This window comes from Nuphar pumila, chromosome 8 (assembly GCF_984573655.1).
Source record: "Nuphar pumila chromosome 8, dmNupPumi1.hap1.1, whole genome shotgun sequence".
Taxonomy (NCBI): Eukaryota; Viridiplantae; Streptophyta; class Magnoliopsida; order Nymphaeales; family Nymphaeaceae; genus Nuphar; species Nuphar pumila.
This window is the reverse complement of record NC_143256.1, coordinates 20,795,590-20,807,669: the sequence shown is the minus strand read 5'-3', so window position 1 is coordinate 20,807,669 and position 12,080 is coordinate 20,795,590.

The window sequence follows — 12,080 nt, the reverse complement described above, 5'->3', positions numbered from 1 at the left end:
GCGAAAAACAAGCGAAAATCGCTATTTTTGATAAATTGCATAATGCCAAATTCTGATTTTACAGTCTTAATGTGTCTAGCAGCATGTCATCATGTCTCTTACTGCATTTCATCATCATTTGATTCAATTTGAATTTCAAAATCTCAATTTTACCAAGTTTTCCTTCAAAAAACCCTGATTTTAAAGATGTAACTTTAATTTTAGGGGTATTTTGGTTATTTTAACCTCAATTCCGAATTTCAAATTGTTTTCACTGAATTTCTAGCATTTTCATCATTTCAAAATATCAAGGAAGCACGAGAATAGGGTTTATATCCAATTAAGTCCAATAATTTCATAATATTATTGGAAAATCTTGGAAAAACCCACATATTTGAGCTAACTTTATTTCAAGCTTGGCAGGGACATTCCAAAGAAGGAGCTGAAGTCTGCAAATTTCTTTTATTTCCTTTATTTAATGATGTAATAATGTAAATTTTGGAATAAGAGATTTAATTTCCTGTTTAGACTAGGATGCATATCATATAGTTTGATTTTATGCAATATCCTGTTTCTATGATTCATGCATTTTATTTCAAAAGCACTATGGATGTTCACGAATGGCACGTGCACCAACTCTTAGGGAGTTGATGGACTCGGTGGAATCCATATTTACGGCCCTAGTCGGAATATGGACGAGACCCAGATCCATCATCTTTCTACTAGTCACATTGAGCCTACACTCTTAGGCTATCTTGAAAATGCACATCATATTTCCAATGTTTTCAAAATCTTGTGCATTAAATCAATTAAACTCGGAACATATTCATGGCCACAGTCAGGATATGTGAAGGATTTACATTGACTTAATACACATTTTTCCAACAAAGTTCTTGGAAAATCTTCCAAAATGCTCTCATTCACTCATATCATTTGCATCATGAAATCATTGGTTTTCCCATGACTTTCTTAAGAAAACTTCATTCTCAAGAAATCGATTTCTCAAGAAACTCTAAGGATTTTTCAAAATCGGTTTTCCAAAGACAAGTTTCTCTACAGTTTTCCCTGGAAAATGATATTTTCTTAAGAGATTCAAAAGAGTTTCCCAATCTTTCTCCAAGATCCAAAATCGATTTCCAAGTATTTCAAAAGGTAAAATTCCCAGGATTTCGATTCCTCAAGTTTTGAATTTCCTTCTCCAATGAATTTTCCTATAAATCTTCCATCATCTTCCTAAGAAAACTCTCAAAGTTCAAGTTTTCTTAAGAAGTGTTTCCCTTTTCAAAAGGTTCATCTTTTCTCAAGAATCACTTCTATTTTCCCAGGATTTTCAACCATTCATGATTTTCCCACAACTTCATGAACTTTCCCGTGACTTCAAAAACCCTTTTTTTACATGAGTTTTTCTGAGAAATTGACTTTCATCTTTTTCCTAAGAGAATCTTTTCAACTCCAAATATTTTCCAAGCATACATCATGTTTTTCCAAGCTGCATTTTCCAAAATCTCACAGCACATGCCTGAATTCTCTGTGCATTTAGGATAGAACATAACTTTGATAATTTTGCTAAGTCAAGCATAATTTTGGTCCTTGGTTTGATTACCCCTGTTAAAGGCGGCAGGAACGGTCGAACCTCGTACCGACAGGTCGAGCCCCATCCCATGGATTTTCCCGCAATTTTCAAAACGGAGGCGAGTATTTCAAAACAATTTCCAAAATCCGGTCAAAGTTTGAGGCGCGAAAGCGTTTCTCTCTTTTTCTCTTCCGCAAGGAAGGGGAGACGGGGGAAAAATTTCGCGACGACAACAGTATTGAATTAATTTTAAGTTAAATTCTGATAAAAGAAGAAAATATTTAAGGAAAATATGATGAATTTTGAAAGTGGATCCAGTGTTATTTTGTAAAAGATAAAAATGCTAAGTTTTGTCCACACCCTGACTATGGCCATTGATGTGGATCATCAACTTAGTATCAATTACCTCTTACGAAATGGTGCACGTGTAATTCGTGCTTCACCATTGTGAGAATTTGAGAAATAAATGCAAACATGCTTGAGAACAAGCAATTTATGATGTTTACAATGCTCATCCATTCTACCTAAAGCAGGAAATGTAAATTTTCATTCAAATCTAGCTATTACATGTAAAATCAAATTTACAACCTCAAGTAATGATATCTTCTACATATTTCCTGCAAAACACCTGGTTAGTATGAAAAATAAAAGAGAATTGCTCATATCATATGGATGCCAATGATAAAATGCTCATGTGTCAAGGTATTTAAAGGGATAGAAAATGATATATATGCCTATATACATACCTTCATATATATATATGCATATATGTATATATATATATATGTATATATATATATGTATATATATATATATATGTATATATATATATATATATGTATATATATACATGTATATATATATATATGACATATACAATACCTTGTAAAATAAGAGAGGTGAGAATTGGGATTGGAATGAGTGTAGGAGGCAGCAAGTTAGTGAAGAGTTATACATAAATGGAGGTACACAGGCATTGTGCAGGTAAATGGTAGCACAAGGTTGCTGGGAGTTGTATATGTGCTGAAAACATAAGGTGTGGTAACAAAAATGAATGTTGTAAGGTTAAGTACAACAAAGGGCTGCTAAGGTGATATAAGGATGTGTGCTGGGAACGCTTACAGCTACGTAAAGCATGTGTTGTAAGTATTTACAGCAAAACAAGGTGTTTGTTATAAATACTTACAGCAATACAGATCATTTGTTGTAAATATTTAGGGTGGGCTGTGTAATGTTAGGCCTAAATGACATGGTAAGTGCCATGAATGGTGGTGAGGGTATTGCAGGTGCAGCTGTGTGGTAGTGAAAGTGCTGGTGACGATGGATATGAATGGTGTTGCAAGAATGCAAGATGCTGGATGGGAGGTGATATGCAACGTGCTGAAGGGTGAGATTTAGCAAATGGACTGGGGAAGTGTAAGAGAAACACTTTGTATGCCACAATTTAGCAGCAAGTGGCAGCAGTGGGGATCCCTTACAACAAATTGTTGTTGTTAATCCAAAAGGGTAGGTCGTTTCTGCAGCAACAATGGAGAGGTGATGGGTGAAGGTCCTACTGCTGCGTAGGTGGCAACAGGGTCTGGTGGGGCAATGTATGACAGGTATTAGGATGTCAAAGAGACTCTCCAGAGTGCTGAGAAAAACTGTCCCTAAAGTCGACACTCTAAGTTCACATTCAGCAAGTATGAGACAATCAGGAGAGGAGAAAGAATCATCTGCAAATGGGATTCCTGTTTCAGCTAAAGGAAATCCTCTGCAGTTGAGACTAGATGGCTCAGGTTCTAGAGGATTGTGGAATCAAATAAGGTTGGGTCCCCTCCTGGAGTATCATGAGGTTTACTAAGGGCTATGGATGTAGAAGATCGGATAATTGGTTTTCTCAGCAATCTTCTAAAGAGCCATTCTGATCAGGGGGATTAGATTCCATGGACCTAAAAGCAATGATGACATCTTGGGAAATGGTGATGCCGTTGATAGTGTTCAGAATTGCCTTTGTAATAAAAAAAAATGGAGAATGATATGAGTACCAGTGATATGTACAGTGGATCAACCTCACATATGGAACTAGAAGGCCCAGGGGACTTGTGCCTAGAAAGCTGCATATTGAGTGAAAGATTCCCAACAGAAGATATAAATTAATGAATCAAAGAGCTAAGGAATTTCCTGGAGTAGGTCTAAGTTTCAGTCATGAGATTGATTCTCTTCCAACAAATGGTTTTTTGGGAAACAAGAAAAAAAAAGTCATGAATATTACTAGAAATCTTTTTGTTTCCTCTTCTCCTGACAACTTACTGGAGATGGAGGAGTTGATTCACTGAAGGCTGCTTCAGATCCATCGCTGCTGACAGTGCAGATTCATTCTGATTTTTTAATCTCACGTTTGTAGAGAGCACTGAAAACATCAAAAGCTATTAAGGCATTTAAATGAATGGCACCATCCTAACATGAAACGAAAGTCATATGCTGTGCTGAACACTATCAAAGACCCAATTGGTATGCTCTGATTTGATGTCCATGCTTCCTGGAACAACAATGGAGGTTGGTGCTGGTGCTGCAGCTTGATTACTGACGTGAGATCCCTGCCCATGCCATACCCGACACCTCTAAGATTTGTTGTTCATGAGCAATCCAATTGGATCTTTTGGGCTAATGTATATTGCAAACGTAGCCTCAACAAAGAACAATGACAGTTCATTGTCCAACACCAAGTTTTGGGAAGTGATTTTGGTGACCTTGCTTGAAACAGTGGATGCCAATGGTGAGGACAACGTGGAGGATGGCCAGAATTAACTCAAAAAAAAAAAAAAAATGGAGACACGGTGAAGGCAAATCTGATATCAGAATAGGATATCGAAAGCTAAAAAAAAAAAAAAAGATTTAATTATAGCAGTCGATCATGGCTATCAAAGAAGCAGAGAACATCAAAGAGCCAAATAGCAATCGATTATATATATATATAGGGACAGAATATGCAATACATTGCAGAGACATGAATGCTGTGCTAAATTCAAAATATGAGGAGCCAAAAGCAAGTCAATGATTTACCTGATACATACCCCTTACCATGATTATCTGGGGCAAAAATTTCCAGCAATTTCTTTTAAACCTGTAGATTTATTATTATTATTATTTTTTAACAATGTCACCCTCCGGAAAGTTTGAACCACCAGATTCAGAACCCATCACATTAACACCACCATTGTTATTGAGCCAGATGAATATAGGCTGAAGACCCTCATCAAATTTCTACGTGGGAGTCTCCCATGATTATCATTTATGAGCTTGATTCAACCAACAAGTAAATCTCAATAAACATTTTGAGGATCTGTCATTATTTATATCTACCATAGCACTACCTCTTAGAGGTTTTTGCTTGATGCAACCACCATCTTCTCAAGAATACCTATCAACCGAATTACTAGAAAAGGGGATAATGATCCAGGCAAATGATAAATAGGAGAACGGCCCAAAATTAGGATAACACAAGAGGAAGAATACAAGAAAATATCATGCTAAAAAAAAAATGAAAAAGGGATTTGGAATAGATTTTATCAGGAATTATAAATCGATTTACAATAGAATGCGACACAATCTATTATAAACACTATTCTAAAGAACATAAACAGGCATTAGATCGGGGCTCCGATGAACTTAAACAGTATAAACATACATTCAGACCCATAGGAATTAAAGGAAAATCAAAACAAATTTTCAAAAAAATAAAGGGAAAATGTAGGAATATAAAAATTCCAATAATGTTGCACGTAGATAAATCGATTTGCGATAAGAAAATCGATATTATCAAGGGTGCCTCAACAAAACAGGGATGAGAAATAGGAAGATTAAGGGAAACCGGGTTAATGAAGGAAGGAGAATGTGCTTACCGAAGATCTGCTGGAGTTTCAGACTGGTCGACTCCTGAAAGTGAGTTGTTGTATGAAATATTCGAGGAAAGATCGATGCTGAAGGGGAACTTCCAGCCTGAGGATGGGTTGTCGCATGAAATGTTCAGAAAAAAAATGGAACCGTGAATGTCGATGGCCGATACCAGAGAGGAAAAAAATGGATCCCCTCAACAGAGGGTCGATGTCTCTTCTTATAGGGATCATAGAGGCTTCGGGAGAGGAAATGGTTGAAGATTAAGGGTAGAGAGAAGAGGGTTTGTTGGTAGATCAACGATGGGGAGAGGAGGGAAAAACGCGCGGGTGGGAATCCATTGGGATTTTTCTTCTTTTCAAAAAAGGTGGTTCCCTTTTAGAAAGTTTTTTGAAAAAAATGGTTTGAATGTGAGGTTTTCAAAAAAATTATCTTAAAAGGTTTTAAAAGTTCGAAAATCATTTGTTTTTCTTGTATCTTTTCTATTTTTTTGGTTTTTTATGTTATTTTTCATTTTTTTGGTATTTTTAGAATAAAATCCTAAATTTTGTGAGAAAACAAAGATTTAGAACTGTTTTTTTTGTGTTTTTGCAAAAATATTTACAAAAGGGAATTTTTCTAAGGATTTAAAAGCTATTTTGAGAAAATTTCTTTAGAAATGGGTTTGGTTCCGGATTTTGAGGAAATATGAATTTAAAACATTGGATTTAGATCCGGAATTGAATTTGAATACATCAATATGAAATTTAATTCAAAAAAATCTGAAGAATGACTGAAATTTAGCTTTGAAATCGCTTTGATTTTCTCAAAAGATGGAGTCAGGGGCAAAAGGGTCATTTTGAAAACCTTTGAAAAATTTTTGGTGTTCACACAGTACGATATTGCATTTTCCACAACCTGTTCCTCGATCACGCGAGACTGAAGCAAAAAGGTTGGTCAGTCCAACACCAGAGCCTCCAATGGGCAGCCATTACTCAATTTCAAGAAACACAGAGTGTGACATGATAAGTTGAATTGCTTCAGGAGAAAGGTTCAACAATTAGTAGACAAAGGAACAACAACCCCCCTCTTTGTTTGTTTTTTTTTTTTTTTGCATAAGTTAGTAATGCATAGTTGGACTGAATGCAGATGACTTTGGATGATGAGGAAATCATATATACGTGTACTGAAACTAAAAGGGGAAACTCTGGAAAATATATCAATACGCACCATGCCATGATGCCATGCAAATATGCGAATATGGTGACTGACCCACCATGGTTATCAACACTTATATCCATTTTGTATCATGACTAACATGCAAACGACATGGAAAAAAAAAGGAGGAAGAATGTGCAACAAGTTTTATAGCACAGGGAGACATAGCAGGGAAATTATAGGTTTTTTTACAGGGAAAAAAAATGGCTCTTGATCCAATAGAAATCAGATCTTCTTTTGATTCCTATACTCCACCGACATTTAACACCTTACCTGCTAAGGAGAACTCTCAGATTATGGGCACTGTCTTCTGCTCGAAGGCTTTGACTCTAGGATCCTCCAATTTCCTTCCCAGTTTCAAGGGAAAGGCCTTAGTGAGGAAATGCATAGCCAGCCTTCGGGTGTTGCCTTCAACGTCAAAAATTTTAGGAGTCTTCTTGCATCAACTGATAATTTGTTCACTGTATCGGTAAACTGGTTAACCCTTTTAGATTCCTTTAGCAGGGAATTCAACTGTTTTATCAAGCGGAAGATGGAAGCATATCATCCACCAATATTTTTTTTTTTGTGTTTTCATGCTTAAGGGGTTAAAACACAATCCCCAAAAATTTGACCCTTGTCATTAAATACAAAACCACCAAAATTGCTAGAATTCATATCAGCATCTATTTGCAGGTCCAAGAGCTCAGTTATTCTATGGACATGGGATAAAATCTTGATGCATGAGGCAAACTCATCTGTGACAACAATTATGTTCCTCCCCCGATTGGATAACCATCCGTTATCGCAGCATCTTATAAGGCTCATGAAGAACCAGACTCTAGTGGTGAAACTTCATCCTAGGGCCTCATCATTATCCACAGTTAGCATAACCTTATCACACATAGTGGACATGCAATAGACCATTGCCAACATTATTTAATGTAATGAAATGCAGAGCAGGTTTACAAACTGAAGCAGAACTGGATGTATTGAAGGAATGATTGATGTAAAGAAGAAAAGAGGTTGATGCTATGCAAAATTAAATGAAAGGTAGAGAATATGCATTGGATCCAGTAAGAAATATAAACCAAGTACAGAGATTCACACCACAACACATAAATTAATTGAAAACTAAGTAACATCTGACGATGGGGAAATAAAGAGGGACGATAATTGATGCTATGATGCGGGACCCCAGCAATTCAGATGCGTATATATAGGGAATATCAAATGAAATTGTAAATGGAACGAATCATGAGGCCTATTAACACATGAATAAGAAATGAAGTTATCTGACTGTGATGACTAGTATGTCGATGAGAGTCGATGGATGGAGAGCAAGTAAATGGAAAACAAATGGATGCTACATTATGATCGATAATACAATAACAACAGATCAATCAAAAAGAGTATTTCAATCCATAATGTGGTTTAAATGGCTCTTGTCGTAATGACTTTCCCTCAAAAATAAAGAAACATAATACAAATCGTCAACAAATGGGTAGGATAATCAACATCAATTCGATAAAATGAATCAGACGCCATGATGCAGATGAAGCTCAATGAACATAACTAAATGCGATGAAGCTCTGTGAATATGATGCAGATGAATCACAAATGGTAATGTAATGAAGATGAAGAGAATATGATGTTGATCATATTGATGAAACAAAGTGACACAAATATACAAATGAAGCAACCGAAAATCCCAATAAAACAAAGACAATAAACCATACTAAAAATGATATCAGACATCGTAAAGCAAAATGAAGCAAAGGATGATAGAATGGGGGGACTACAACAAACTATGAAATATTATTGGGCGGGAAACAATGAGCAACGATAATCACGAAAAATAGCAGAACACTTAAACAAAATACAGAAAGAAAAACTAGATCAAATGCATTAAAATAGGGAATGGAGATATAGTCTCAAATGCCGTAAGCATTGAAACAAAGGCCTGGTTATTGTTGCAATATGTACCATCGATGCTGCGATAAACAGGTCGATGATACAGGGATGCATTAGGTGAATAGTGCAAATTAGAAAGAAAGAAGAAAACAAATCATGAGGAATCAAGGAAAATGCGATAAGGGAATAGAAGGGAAAATAACATAGAAGAGAAAGGGGGGATGAGTCACTTACCTTCTGCTGTTGTTGCTGGGACTGAAGATCCTTCGGTCGATCAGAGGAGAAGTGGATTGCTTCGCTTTGCAGAGGGGAGGAAGGAGCTTCCCTTCCGCCTTCTTCTTAAACCCTTTTCCAATGAAGAAGGAGAAGGATGAAAGGAGGAGACTTGATCCATAGAGGGATCAGATGGGATTTTTTTTTCTTTTTCTCCCTTCCCTGTGTGTGCCCTCTTTAAAGAGGAAGAGGGGAATGTTCGGGAGAGAAATCTGTTGGGGATTAAGGGGGGAGATCAGAGGGGTTTATTGAGGATCGATGATGGAGAGAGAAGAAGAGAGGCACAGGAGAGAATCCGTTAGAATTTACCACTTTTTCATAAAAGAGGTCCCCCTTTTAGGAAATTTTTATAAAATGGTTTAAAAATGAGGTTTTCGGCAAAATGGCTTCAAAAGGCTTAAAAATCCTTTATTTTTCTTGTAATTTTTCCCAATTTTTTTTGGGTTTTTATGTTATTTTTCATTTTTTTTTATATTTTTAGAATAAAATCCTAAAGTTTGTGAGAAAACAAAGATTAAAACTAATTTTTTTGGTGTTTTTGTAAAATATTTGCAAAAGGAGTTTTTCTGAGAACTCAAGGCGATTTTTGAGAAAATTTCTTTAGAAAATGGATTTGGATCCGGATTTTGAGGAAATATGAATTTAAAACACTGGATTCGGATCCGAAATTTAATTTGAATAAATCAATATGGAATTTAATCCTGAAAATCTAAAGAATGACTGAGTTTTAGTTTTGAAATCGCTTTGATTTTCTCAGAAGATGAAATCAGGGGCAAAAAGGTCATTTTTATAAATCTTTGAAAAATTTGGGGTGTTCACACTTACACATTCATTATACGGGCTTAAGCAGTCTGCTCAAGTCTGGTTTGATAGGTTTACCACATTCTTACTCACCATGGGGTTCTATTTTAGTGTGGCAGACTCCTCTTTATTCATTTACCGAGGAAACACAAGATGTTTATTTTTGCTTTTATATGTTGATGACATCATCATTATGGGAAGCAATACCACCTTTCTTCATGAGATTATAAAAAAAAACTGCATCAAGAATTTTTGATGAAGGATCTTGGATCTATTTATCATTTCCTTGGCATTCAAGTTCAACGTTTCAATGAAGGTTTATTCTTAAACCAAAGCAGATATGCTTATGATATATTGGATCGAACAAAAATGACAGATTGTTGACCCATTGTCACTCTTATGGTAGGAAAACCTGAGCCTCCCCAGAATAATGAACCATTTAAAGACATCAAATTCTATCAAAGTATCGTTGGGAGCTTGCAATATTTAATTTTTACTAGACCAGACCTGTCTTTCAGCATCAATTATATCTGCCAACACATGCATGCCCCAACAAAGTTTTATTAACAACTTGTTAAGAGGATTTTGAGGTATATCAAAGGCACAATAGAGTATGGAATCCGATTATTTACACAAAAATCCACTTATTTTGTATAGGTTCTCTGACGCCGACTGGACAGGTTGCCCTATCACTCAATGATCCACTACAGGGTAGTGTATCTATCTCGGAGGCAACTGCATCTCATGGAGCAACAAAAAAGAACCAACAATAGCTCGATCAAGCACGAAGGAAGAATATCGGTCCATGGTTTCAAATACTGTAGAAATCACGTGGACCACTTAGATTCTATGGGATCTTGGAGTTTTTTCTACATAGGCTCCCACCATATCTTGTAATAACATGTCAGCCCTACACATGACCATCAATCTAATTTTTCACAATCATTCTAAACATATTGAGATCGACTATCACTTTGTATGGGAAAAGGTGGCTCAATGTCAGATCATCACTCGGTTTGTTCCTTCCAATTTACAAGTAGCAAACATCTTTACCAAACCTGTCACAAAGAACAATTTTCAAATACTAAGGCCCAAACTTGAACTTTGTTTAGCACGCCAGACAAGTTTGAAGAAGGGTATTATGGCAGAGATCCAGACTCTAAAGCCTTCCAATGATAATGGTGTGAAGCTTTCCAAAGATAATAAAGGAAAGAACAAATTCACAATAAAGCAAGCTTATCAACTAGCCAAGGATAATTTTGAGAATCATCTAATGCACATGATAACTTCTTCTATTGTTAAATCCTATTCTGTAAAAGAGGAAAATTGTGAAAGAGAACAGAAAAATATTAATAGGAAAGAATCATGTAGAATATCAACAACTAAGGAAACAAAGAATCATGTGGAATCATGTGAATGAAGCATGATAACAAGTGATTCCATCATGGATGTAGGCCTAGCAGCCAAACCACATTAATATCTGTGCTATTTCTTCTTTCTCTTTTTACTGTTTCATTTTAATTTGATGTAGTCGAGAGAAAATACTTTAGTGTAGAGAGGAATTTTCTAGAGATGGAAAAACATTACCCAAAAATGAGATGGAGATTGGGCAATGGCACCCAAGCTAAGTTTTGGACCTATACATAGATGTACTCATCCCTTAATAGCATGACTTAGATCCTTTAAAGATGCTTTTCTTTTTTACTTTATGTGCCACGTACGAAATAGAGTTATCAAGACAGTCTTGATGGATTAAGACTAAATAGAAACATTTGTTGGATTAATCTATTCGTGTTCTTTCTTTAAAAAAAAAAAACATTTGTTGGTGATGGGTAACTAGAAAGAATATTTAAAATATGGCTAGATCTAAGAATCATAAGACATGGAAAATATTCAGATGTTGCGAAAACAAAGACTCTAGAGCAGCATGGTTTGTTTATAATTATGCAGCATGTGCAAATAAGCAACTAACTCAAGATTGGCTTAAAAAGCTAGGCATCTCAATGCCTAGTAGGTGCGTGTGCATTTGTTAACATCATTAAGCATGCTGCCATATATTTTCGTACTTCAAATGCTCACACTATATCATTTTTGAGTGGCATGATCATATTACGCATGCTTCTATAGCCAATATGCATCCGTGTCATGCTTGTGCAAGAAGTGCATGTGACACGGTGTAACTCATAAGGCATGCTATAGAAATTTGCAACACTTGAATATCATGCACATAATAGGAAATTCGCAGCCGTGTCATGAGCGCGCGTCATAGACAAACATGTTGTAACAAAACTTTATTGAATTCGGATTAGGCCACTTCGACAAAACACAAGTTTGGCTAAAAGGTGTTGCGTGTAGAGGGAATTTGACAACTGCTATATGCTGTCCAACTATGTTTTACTGCTGCACTAGCAACAACACAAGTGCTGTCCAAAGAGCCAAGCATGAAGCAAACTTGCAACGGCTATGTGCTGCCCAGAAAGCACATTTT